This window comes from Rhipicephalus sanguineus, chromosome 8 (genome assembly GCF_013339695.2).
Source record: "Rhipicephalus sanguineus isolate Rsan-2018 chromosome 8, BIME_Rsan_1.4, whole genome shotgun sequence".
NCBI lineage: Eukaryota > Metazoa > Arthropoda > Arachnida > Ixodida > Ixodidae > Rhipicephalus > Rhipicephalus sanguineus.
This window is the reverse complement of record NC_051183.1, coordinates 3,375,525-3,384,677: the sequence shown is the minus strand read 5'-3', so window position 1 is coordinate 3,384,677 and position 9,153 is coordinate 3,375,525.

Here is a 9,153-nt window from a genome sequence, read left to right as displayed (position 1 = left end):
CTTGATTACTAAGTTGGCATTCTGTGTGGCACAAAATATATCTAACAGTTGGTCAAATGTTTTTACAGATGTTGAGCAATGTGAAATAAAATAAGTACCAAGCTATCAACTTAGTGTTACGAGCTGCTGGAGAAATACTTCTATGACAAAGGAAATGCAAGACAGAATAAAATCTAACTTCGCACTGCTTGTGAAAAGCTAACGTTATTTGTGTGATACAGCCAACGTATACATCGCAACTGTATAAAAAACAAAAAAACCCGAAACCTGCCGTTACATTCATTGAAGCTGTTATCTAGCGTTGATGAATTAATGGAGTAGAACCATAATTCTAGTTTGCTTCGCAATAGGCTTTTGCAATGGTGATGGCTTTTGTGCACGTGCACCGAAATTATTCAGGTGGTCTTTATTAGCGGCGAACAATCAAATCATTTCACGTGACTTCAACCGCACCACGTATTCTTGTGTTTGCTACACGAATGGTCGCGTTGCAGGAACGGAGCTTTTATGTGTAGGTGCTACAGCGTTGCGCTGTCCTACACTGCGGTATCACTCGCGGAATCTCCAAATGAGCGATCTCAGCGTTTGCGCTCTCATCGCTTCATGCAACCAGACATGTGGAGTTCAAATAAGTGTTGTCGATGCTCAGGAGGGCCGAGAAGCAGCGCGACGTCATGTTACGAGCTCTCCTCCCTGCAGCGGGGTAGCGCGGTGGTTGCTCGTCATAAAAACACTTGTCACTTGATGATGCTCCGCCCACGACGGCTGAACAGTGGTTCTGTGCTTTCAATGCCTTTAAAAACGAGGCGTGGAGATGGCGGGAGACGACGGCACCTTGGAAGATGCGTACGCGTTTCGGCCCCTTCTGGCTAGCGGCTCTTCTTTGGCAGTCGGTGGTGGTTACTTTCCCTCGTTCGGGCTCCCAGTATCGGCGGGTGCGCGCCCCTCAGTTTCAGTCTGGGGTCATCGGGAAAAAACAGTCGCATACCAAGACAAGATGCCGAGATTCTACGGCGATGCCACAGTGAGAAAGCAGCTGTCCTGTGCTTCTTCGAAACTCATGTTTGACTTTTGAAGAGCCATCCGCAGATGAGAGCCGATGTGTTTCGACAACTCGCCAACTTTCCGATGGATTTTCCTGTTCGTATCGCGTTCAGAAAGTCGTTTCTTTCCTTCGTCGGATGTACAATCCGTGTTTTGTATGTGAAATATGTGCCTACAGTTAAACAATGTCTATATTACCGCGTATTTTCTTTAGATTTGTCTTTTGTGAATACCCATGTGGTGGGCTTTGTTGTGCGCGTCGAAGTAGGTTAGTGAAGTCCTCGGCCTTAGCGATGTTTTCAGCATTTGCATGTGTTATTTTGTCCTTTGCCGTGTCGTCGTGCGCCAGCTAAATATCCGTTTTGTATTTGCTCAGTTCGCCGCTGCTTTCGCGCCAAGAATTGATGAATTGTAACACACAGATTCTTATTAGTATGTGAAGCTCTCGCATTCATTTAAGCTTTAGCCGTAGTCACCATCTAATAAATAGATAAGTGGACGAAGCCTTCATGGTATTTCAAGGTGGTTCTGGATTTCGGTCTGTATCCACTGTCCTGTTATGTGTAGATTATTCATATTCTTTTATTTTCTATCACACTTTCACTTTTCCACTTCACTTTCCTTTGTAACCTTCGATGAAGTGACAATTCAAAGCACTAACAGGGAGGCTGTGTTTATTGTGAGGTTCCCGTACGATTCTATAAAGAAGCGTTGTTCTAAGGTAGTTAGTGTAGGTTCTGGCCAGCTGTTACGGCCAGCAAGCGGCCAGCAGAGCAAAGCCGCGTAACAGCGAAATTATTTTGAAAAAGTGCAGTTCTTTGCATATGTATTTACACGCCTAATATAACACTTGTGTTTACTCTCAGCTTTTCTACGTGGTTATCCCTCTTGATTGCCTGAAGCTAAAAGCTGATGGGCTTAACATGCATTTGTTTATGTCAGTACAGAAATCTAACGCATGAAAATACACATTCAGGGAAATGAGTCGTAAAGATATTGACATAGAAAAACGACAACGCTGACAAGAACCGGCGTTAAACGCTGAAAATAAAGAAATATGGTGCAGCCATTATTAAGGCTGACAAAGAATATTGGAGCTGCCAATACGTGTACAATGTTGGCGATAGGTAGATAGACAATGTTGGCTACAGCCACCTTGCCATTATTGGCGATATGTTGCAGGGACAATATTGGCTAGGGCCATCTTTGCAAACCTCGCTATTTTTAGCTTCCAATATTGGACCAATGCTCATTTAGGTGTAGCTAACACCCAAAAGCCAACGTAGACCAATATTTCTGCCAGTGTTTGCCAACCTCGGCCGAGATCGGTGCAATGCCGACGTGCTGCCTGGGAATAGGCGACTCGCAGGCGGTGACACGCTACAGCGCCAGCGGCCGATCATCAGCGAAGCGGTCCGCATTCTCCAAATCACGAAGGCAACATTTGCCGCAAAACTGAGTTCCTCATATGGATCCTCTCCCACAGGGACCCTCCTCGCGGACAAGCGACTGCCACGACGCAGCTCGAGGATTACACGCCGAGTTGCGACGCCTGTTCACAATCCCGGTCCACGCACATCTCGAGAGCGAAGGGAGAGTGGACGGGGGGGGGGGATCGCATGACCACTTTCAGAGACACCACGCAACACTACAGATTGAAAGATGAAAATTTCACCACGCCACTCCAAGCTAAACTAGAAACAGCAGGTTAATTGGAGACATACAGACACACAGTACCCGAATCCGTAGATCCTGCGTCTCTGCTACCAGACTTTATACATCCGACCAGTGTAGAGCGTGCGGAGCTAGGGCACGCTGCGGCACAAGCTGAGGAAGTGTCAGATGACGAGCAGCAGCTCCCTACGAACCGCGTAGACATGGCAGTCTCGAATCGCGGGTACGATGGAGCGTACTGCCAGGTACGCCGCTCAACTGTGGCCGTCTGGCACGCCTAGGAAGCTGCCAGTGTCCAAGGACTCGAGCCGTCACCTAAGCCGGGGTGCTTGTATTCCGACGCCGCTCAATGGATGCCGGACATGCTTATATAAGTTTTTACTGACTCACTCCACAGTAACCACTAGTGAGTATGCGCCACAGGAATTGGCAAGCCATCCACCGAGTACAGCAGGTGCGAGCGTTAACTTTGTGCTTAGCGAAGTGGAGTACGTGCGTGAAACAGATGAAAGATAGAGAGAGAAAGAAAGAGATATAAAGAAAATACAGTGAAAATAGAGAGAGATAAAGAAGATAGCAAGAGACAAAGAAAATGCGGTAAAATAAAAAGACAGCAAAAATATCCCGCCATCTCCCCGTAAAGGAAACCCTGAGTAGTATGCCAAGCAGCCATGAGTCTACTTAGATTTCTGTAAATGTTTTATTATCTTCATCACTGTTCATGGTCCTTCTATTCGCGGTTCCTCTCATGTTGTTACTCGTCATATATGGCTTTACGCTCAGGGGAACGTTTTTCTTGAGTATAAGGGCCTTCTGGTCCGTAAAGTATAGAGTTAATGGCTCTTGCTGCAAAGGGTGCAGTTTGAAGTTTGAGAATGCGATGTCAACGCGCCCGTTTCGCTTCGGCTTCGCGATCCCGCCGCTCCGGATCGCCTAGGGCACTGACTACGTCGACGCGACGCTGGGGAGACAGGCCTCGTACATATGCTGCTTCGCGTCTAAGGGTACCTTGCATGATTTATGGCGTAGTGGGTACCGTGCATGACTGACGATCATTTATGGCGAAGTGGGTGCCTTGCATGTTTTATGGCGTAGTGGTACCTTGCGTGATTTGTACTAGAGCACGCGCCGCTGTGGAGCGAGCGCTCATCGCACGTCCAATGTCAGGCAAACATTCCTTTGTGCACACCATGCGTGAGCTCTCCGCTCGTGCGAAACTTCGTTCTCTTAGGATTACTGCCAGTTGGCGTGTTGGTATAGTTCATGATGAAACAAGCGCAAAATATACGAAGACTCAGAAAGGACACAGGACGGAGCGCTTACTAGCAACTGAAAATTTAGTTTGGAAAGAACAATCTTATATATCATAACATGCATCCTCGTCACCACATTGAGTTGCTAGTAAGCGCTCCGTCCTGTGTCCTTTCTGAGTCTTCGTTCTCTTCTTTGTTCTATTACATCTAGTGGCACGCGGGGCACTGGTCATGCCGGGGGGGGGGGGGGGGATAGGCCTCGTTCATAAGCTGCTTCCACTTTTGTTCTCTTCATTCTTCCATACATCTAGTGGCACGCGGGGCACTGGTCACGCCAATGGACAGGCTTCGTTCATAAGCTTCTTCGCATCTAAAATACAGGGAAATAAAGGGAATAAATACATACAAATATATAGAGACAAAGAAATGCACAGCACGAGAAAGAGAAAGAAAGAAACAGGCACGATAAAGAGGTATAAAAAAACAGAGCAAGAGCTAAGAAGAAAGAAGAAAAAAATAAATACAAAGAACGAGAAAGAAAGAAAGAGAGAAAAACAGAGAAAAAACATGAAAATAGAGAGAAAGCAGAGAGAGAGAGATTAAGAAGGGGAAGAAGGAGAAATAAAGTTAGAGGGAAAAAGAAAAAATAGGGAGAAAACAAGAGATAGAAAGAAATAGAAAGCAACAGCGATAAAAAATACAAGAAACAGATGAAAAGAAAGAAATGAAAGTAAGGAATAAAATAAAACAAGAAGCCCACCCAGCCCCGCTTTTCCTTCAGGCTTGGCACCAATAGTGCGAAGCTGGCATAATTTTGTTCCATAATGAAATATTGATGATAATGGTGATATTGAGACCTACGAGCCGTACAACATAGGCTAGTGAAGGGGTATAATTCATATCATGTAATTACTGGTCAGTGGATAGATCGCTAATGGAAAAAGGAGGTAGTATTGCATTTTTCAAGAAAGCGTATACGTCGTCACGTGGTATGATTTGGCCGTCACGGTGACAGATATTCCGGTTACGCTCCACAACATCATAGCTATAGTTTTCCTTGCACACCTTGTATATTGACGAATTTTAGTGAATTGGAGTTATAATAAAACAAACGTTGGCATAACAGGAGCTGACAGTATTGTTGCCGGCACTTTTGCAAAGTGTGAGACCAGAACTTCGTCCTGTTACCTATAACGGCGGCTACGTAAAAATAAGAGCAACAACTATTTCATATTTGCTTTAAAGTGCTACAACAAACGTTATGTACTTATCCCACTTTTTATGTAGCTCAATATCCCTACCAGCCAATTCATCAACCCTCGAATGTGGATTGACACTCAAGAATTCGAACAACAAAAACTATGCAGAAGACTTATTCGATCCGTTTTGTCAGTTATGCTTGGCGAAGAAAACAACGAAGATAACGATAGCTGCAGCAAGAAAGGCCAGAAGCAAAAGCACCATATCAAAGATGATGGAAGCGATCCTGTCCACAAATTACCCGCTGAGATTGTTGAAATAGAAATGAATCTTGCTAAGGTGAGTATCGATTTAAAGACCACCGCATGTAAGAATTCGTGGATTTCCATCTGTCAGCTCGGTTTCTTTCATTTGTAAGAGATATGCATGCTTACATATGCGCACAGAAGGAGCTCCATATGCATGAAAGGGGACAATCTGTCGAAAAATACTGTCCAAAACATATCTACAATACCACAGCAATGTTGAAGTTACATGTGGAATATTTTGCAAAGCTAATGTAGTATAAATTGACAATGATACAATGTACATTGCAGGTAGTACAAGAAAAACAACAGATAACATTAATATTATGAGGAGTGATACTGCCAACGGCGATTGTCTATTTCGTGTCCTTCATTCAATTCACAAGATTCACAACTGCCACCGAAAACACTATGGCATGTACCCTTTTGGTAACGCATATAAAGTTGCGAAATTGACAGATTCTTCGCAGCCCTAGTGACGTTGACAGCGGTGTTCGTAAACGTAAGAGAGAAAAACAAAAAAAGTTAATATTTCATGAGAAAGGCAGGTTTAAGCAGCAGATAATATAAAATAGGTGATGCGCGCTATAGCTAGTTCTTATATTACCCAGCGCTGCTATTGTTGTTATTTTTTCGTGTGAATACCGCAAAGACGCAGTGAAGCATCGGTTGGCGTGGTGGCGTGATATAAGCTGGTATTCGCGCTTTCTGAAATTTTATATTCACCGAACGTCGCAAAGACGAAGTGGACCACAGCTTGCGTGCTCATGTGCTATTTTCTTACCTCACTAGACCATGTTGAAACAAAAATATGTCAAGCTTTAGCCTCAAAATGGGATGTGCTTGCAAAAGAGAGGTAAATGGAGATCATTGGTAGAGCCTTCGTCCAGCAGAGGGCATAAACAGGCTGATGATGATATCATGCAGTTGCTACACCCTGATTGAGCGTATAGGACATTATCGATAAAAGTTATCGCGCATCTGCATCGTTTTTGCCAAAGGTTTAAAGGGACTGTCTATTGTCCATCGCTTTTCTGTTTGTAAACGCAATAGAAGGCGTACCATCTGAAGTGTCCAACCTTGCAGCGGTTTTCTGGAAAGTGAGTAGAAACTTTTAAAACAGAATTTTTCGATCTGAGTTCGGTCTTCTTCCATCGGCATGAAACATGCCCACAACACTGTTTGGGAACGCGATTACGATGTGTAGCGCCGTAAAAATAAAACCGAAAGCACGTGTGATTTCTGTACGATTACATTACTTTCGCTGAACACTAATGTACTAAATGTGAGAGTCGTTTACAGCGCGCTGGCGGTAAATGAAGCCTTATTGTACGATTACAGAACCTCGTCTTGCTGTAATCGCAGTCTATGCGTTTATTTTAGCACTGCTGCCGCAATCCAAGCATAGTTCATTCGTCAGAAGGAGACGATAAATGCACGCCTTCAGGGTGCAGCACATGTGTGACATCCTAACAACAATACAGCGGCACAGTACGACCAGCGCGGAGACGGCATGTATAGCGCATGAGTTCAAGCAGAAGAAATCGATGATGGCGCCGCAAGTAGCGCCACCGGGCGCCTTTCTGAGGATGAGAAAAAAAAAGAAAAAAGTTACTTTCTGACGCACCGAAGGCTGCCTTAAGTGCGTAAAATGCAATTCAGTTATACATGTTTGTTTAAGCAAAATAAGTCTACCTGGGAGTATTTCTTTCTCTACCTGTGGATTGAACCACATCGCCATCGTGTGACGCTAGCGGCCATTCTTTCAGAATTTTGGACATCAAATTTTTAAAAAAATATTTTTTTATGGGGCAAAATCATGCTCGTTGCCGCCGATGTGACGAACGATCTTCTCATTTTCACCACAATCAGAAAACGTTTTCCGAGCAGTAGACAGTCCCTTTAATTTACTGGTGATACAGGATGGAGGAATTGCTGCTGAATTCATTGTTGTGCACTGCACTACACTCTTATTTTCCAACCTGGACAATATTACATGGGACAATACATTCTTGACAACGTAATGAGTGGTCTCCCAACAAATAAATACGAATGGGGTTTACCTTGAATTATTGCATAGAGTACTTATGCCAAACTTGTGCTTACAACTTCAGTGCGCTGGAAATCTTCCTGATGTTTTTATAACTGTATTTAAATCCATTTTAGATGTTCTGGATGCAATACAGGAGCCAAAGGCGTTTCAGTGTGGACAGCATAAAAAACTGGCAGAAAAATATGGTGAAGGAGTAAGTGACCAAATAAGGCTGTGACGTACTTTGCGACGTTCAAGAAAACGTCATATGCTACATGACGGAAGTGATGGTACCGATCTCGTACCGAATGTCAAAGCAAAATTTAGTATCATTATTGCGGACCCCACGCGATATTTCTGTGACGTCGCTCTATTATTGCGTCGGTGCAACTAGGAACCTATAGGCTTCCAAGCACCGCTTAGCGGCGCTGCTGCTCTTGACAGGCAGCGCATCTCTGGCAGAAAAAAAGAAAATGCCAGAGGTGTTAGCAGCGCGTTTTCCTTCTCTCCGCCGCGTTGCCGCTCACTTTGCACGTGCAGAGCTCTCGCGGTGCACTTGCGGCCGCCTCACAATGTACCGCTTGCAGTGTGGCTTCAAAAGGATTTCAAGCTTGACTTGCACTTCCGAAAAGCGAACTTGATAAAATGAGAAAGGCTCGTCAATCACGTTAACGGTGAAGAGCAGACGATCGATAACAACGACGCCCAACTCAAAGCGAAATGCATTTCCAAGTCGCGATTACACCGTGTAGGACGTATACTCGGAGGTAAGTATCATTCTGTCATGTTAAAGATCAATAATGGTTCACATGCACTCCGAATGAAGCCGTACACGCTATCGATGTTCTGCGGCGTGGACTACGATCATATGATTGTTGTTTTGATATGGTGGAATGCTTACAGTAGCAGCCGTGTACTTTCGTGAACAAACGTTTGCGGCGTGCGAAAAAAAGCTTATACGCCATGGCACTGCTTCCTGAGAAGGTTAGAGTCAAGTCCTCCGTGCCGCTGGAGAATCACCCGCCGATTAAGAAGTGAGGCAGCTAGCTGAGCTTTAACCACTGTGAAGCAATATGAACTGCTCGCCTCGTTTTCTCGGCTCTCGCGTCATGCTTGCAGTCTCTTTTTATGATACCGACTTGACAGGCGTATAAAACCTGCTGCGTGAACGCGGCTAGAAAATCGCACAAAGTCAGAAGGTGGTTACTTCAAGGTTGCAATTGCAAAGCATGTATTAAGTGCCAGTTGTATTTAGCGGCTTAAATATATATCACCCTAATAAAGTGACAAAAACAAAGCAACCTGCAGAACGATGTGAAAGCTTGCTGCAAATGCACAGACGTCCGTTCCGGCGTGATAAAGCAGCCTTCCCGACCCGTGAAATGCAGGCGCCGAACTTGTGACGATGTGCCGAGTTCAGTTGAATTCAACCAACCGCGCAATGCTAACGGTATAACGCGAATGTGAACGTTCAACAACGACTGGTAGGTCTCACGAACACGGGGAATCAAAACACAAAGTTGCTTCACCTACAACCGTAACTGGACTTTAACAATACGAGAAGACAGCGAGTAATCATTAATGTAGTCGCTGCGTGCATGCGCCGCGTTACTTACCGATTCAGGTAGTCGGAACGAACGAAAGC